At 40.5% G+C, this 3,354-nt stretch overlaps 1 non-coding gene across 1 annotated transcript; it reads right to left on the bottom strand.

The window, feature by feature from the left end:
* Positions 1-1,036: 1,036 nt before the first annotated feature.
* Positions 1,037-1,144, bottom strand: LOC148546140 (small nucleolar RNA R71). Its single transcript, XR_015901431.1, has one exon. It is a non-coding gene; the product is annotated as a small nucleolar RNA R71 (small nucleolar RNA).
* Between the last annotated feature and the right edge of the window lie 2,210 nt (positions 1,145-3,354).

Here is a 3,354-nt window from a genome sequence, read left to right as displayed (position 1 = left end):
TTCTCATCACATCTTTTTCAAAAATTTGATTTCAAAATATCTTTTCTAACTTCCTAACTTCTTATCTTTTCAAAATTTGTTTCAACTAACTAACTAACTTTTTGTTTGTTTCTTATCTTTTTCAAAACCACCTAACTAACTCTCTCTCTCTATTTTCGAAAATATCTTCCCCCTTTTTCAAAAATTTCTTTTTAATTAACTAATTATTTTATTTTTATTTTGAATTTTCGAAAAAAAAACTACTAACCTTTTTCAAAAACTATTTTCAAAAATCACTAACTCTTTTTCAAAAATTATTTTCGAAATTTCCCCTCTCTCATCTTATTCTATTTATTTATTCATCTACTAACATCTCTCCCTCACCCACCAAAAATCCGAACCCTCTCTCTCTCTCTTTCTGAGTTCAGATTTTTCTCTTCTTCTTTTCTTCTACTAACAATCAGGAACCTCTTTACTGTGACATAGAGGATTCCTCTTCTTTTCTTTTTCTCTCCTATTTCTTATGAGCAGGGACAGAGAAAAAGGCATTCTTGTTGAAGCTGATCCAGAACCTGAAAGGACTCTGAAGAGGAAATTAAGAGAAGCTAAATTACAACAATCCAGAGACAACTTGATTGAAAATTTCGAACAAGTAAAGGAGATGGCAGCCGAACCCAACAACAATGCAAGGAGAATGCTTGGTGACTTTACTGTACCAAATTCCAATTTACATGGAAGAAGCATCTCCATTCCTGCCATTGGAGCAAACAACTTTGAGCTGAAACCTCAATTAGTTTCTCTGATGCAGCAGAACTGCAAGTTTCATGGACTTCCATCTGAAGATCCTTTTCAGTTCTTAACTGAATTCTTGCAGATATGTAATACTGTTAAGACTAATGGAGTAGATCCTGAAGTCTATAGGCTCATGCTTTTCTCTTTTGCTATAAGAGACAGAGCTAGAGTGTGGTTGGACTCTCAACCCAGAGATAGCCTGAACTCTTGGGATAAGCTGGTCACGGCTTTCTTAGCCAAGTTCTTTCCTCCTCAAAAGCTGAGCAAGCTTAGAGTGGATGTTCAGACCTTCAGACAGAAAGAAGGTGAATCCATCTATGAAGCTTGGGAAAGATACAAGCAGCTGACCAAAAAGTGTCCTTCTGACATGCTTTCAGAATGGACCATCCTGGATATATTCTATGATGGTTTATCTGAGCTATCAAAGATGTCATTGGATACCTCTGCAGGTGGATCCATTCACCTAAAGAAAACGCCTGCAGAAGCTCAAGAACTCATTTACATGGTTGCTAATAACCAGTTCATGTACACTTCTGAGAGGAATCCTGTGAGTAATGGGACGCCTATGAAGAAGGGAGTTCTTGAAATTGATACTCTGAATGCCATATTGGCTCAGAACAAAATATTGACTCAGCAAGTCAATATGATTTCTCAGAGTCTGAATGGAATACAAGCTGCATCCAACAGTACTCAAGAGGCACCTTCTGAAGAAGAGGCCTATGATCCTGAAAACCCTGCAATAGCAGAGGTAAATTACTTAGGTGAACCTTATGGAAATACCTATAACTCATCATGGAGAAATCATCCAAATTTCTCATGGAAGGATCAGCAAAAGCCTCAACAAGGCTTTAATAATGGTGGAAGAAACAGGTTTAACAATAATAAACCTTTTCCATCATCCACTCAGCAACAGACAGAGAACTCTGAACAAAATACTTCTAATTTAGCAAACTTAGTCTCTGATCTATCTAAGGCCACTGTAAGTTTCATGAATGAAACAAGGTCTTCCATTAGAAATTTGGAAGCACAAGTGGGCCAGCTGAGTAAAAGGATCATTGAAATCCCTCCCAGTACTCTCCCAAGCAATACAGAAGAGAATCCAAAAGGAGAGTGCAAGGCCATTGACATAAGCAAAATGGCCGAACCCAAAGAGGGAGAGGAAGACATGAATCCCAAGGAGGAAGACCTCCTGGGACGTCCAGTGATCAATAAGGAGCTTCCCTCTGAGGAACCAAGGGACTCTGAGGTTCATCTAGAGACCATAGAGATTCCATTGAACCTCCTTATGCCATTCATGAGCTCTGATGAGTATTCCTCTTCTGAAGAGAATGAAGATGTTACTGAAGAGCAAACTGCCAGGTTTCTTGGTGCAATCATGAAGCTGAATGCCAAATTATTTGGCATTGATACTTGGGAAGATGAACTTCCCTTGTTCACCAATGAACTAAGTGATCTGGATCAACTGACATTGCCTCAGAAGAGACAGGATCCTGGAAAGTTCATAATACCTTGTACCATAGGCACCATGATCTTTAAGGCTCTGTGTGACCTTGGTTCAGGAATAAACCTCATGCCCCTCTCTATAATAGAAAAACTGGGAATCTATGGGGTGCAAGCTGCTAAAATCTCATTAGAGATGGCAGATAATTCCAGAAAACAGGCTTATGGACAAGTAGAGGACGTGTTAGTAAAGGTTGAAGGCCTTTACATCCCTGTTGATTTCATAGTCTTAGATACTGGAAAGGAAGATGATGAATCCATCATCCTAGGAAGACCTTTCCTAGCCACAGCAAGAGCTGTGATTGATGTGGACAGAAGAGAACTAGTCCTTCAATTGAATGAGGACAACCTTGTGTTTGTAACTCAAGGATCTCTCTCTGCAACCATGGAGAGGAAGCATGAAAAGCTTCTCTCACTACAGAGTAAACAAAAGCCCCCACAATCAAACTCTAAGTTTGGTGTTGGGAGGCCATATCCAAACTCTAAGTTTGGTGTTGAACTCCCATATCCAAACTCTAAGTTTGGTGTTGGGAGGTCTCAACAAAGCTTTGCACATCTGTGAGACTCCATGAGAACCCACTGTCAAGCTATTGACATTAAAGAAGCGCTTGTTGGGAGGCAACCCAATTTTTATTTATCTAACTATATTTTTCTTAGTTATATGTCTTTATAGGTTCATGATCATGTGGAGTCACAAAAAAAACAAAAAATCAAAAACGGAATCAAAAACAGCAGAAGAAAAATCACACCCTGGAGGAAGCACCTGCCTGGCGTTCAACGCCAGAACAGAGCATGGTTCTGGCGCTGAACGCCCAAAATGGGCAGTGTCTGGGCGCTGAACGCCCAGAACAAGCATGGTTTTGGCGTTCAACGCCAGAAATGGCCAACAAATGGGCGTTGAGCGCCCAAAATGGGCACCAACCTGGCGCTGAACGCCCAGAGTTGTGTGCAAGGGCATTTTACATGCCTAAATTGGTGCAGGGATGTAAATGCCTTGACACCTCAGGATCTGTGGACCCCACAGGATCATCTGAGGATCTGTGGACCCCACAGGATCCCCACCTACCTCATCATCTCTCTTTC

The sequence above is a fragment of the Arachis ipaensis genome, chromosome B9 (genome assembly GCF_059453495.1).
Source record: "Arachis ipaensis isolate K30076 ecotype BB chromosome B9, ASM5945349v1, whole genome shotgun sequence".
Lineage (NCBI taxonomy): Eukaryota > Viridiplantae > Streptophyta > Magnoliopsida > Fabales > Fabaceae > Arachis > Arachis ipaensis.
Note: the sequence above shows the minus strand (reverse complement) of the source record. Positions and strands in the feature narration are given on the sequence as shown.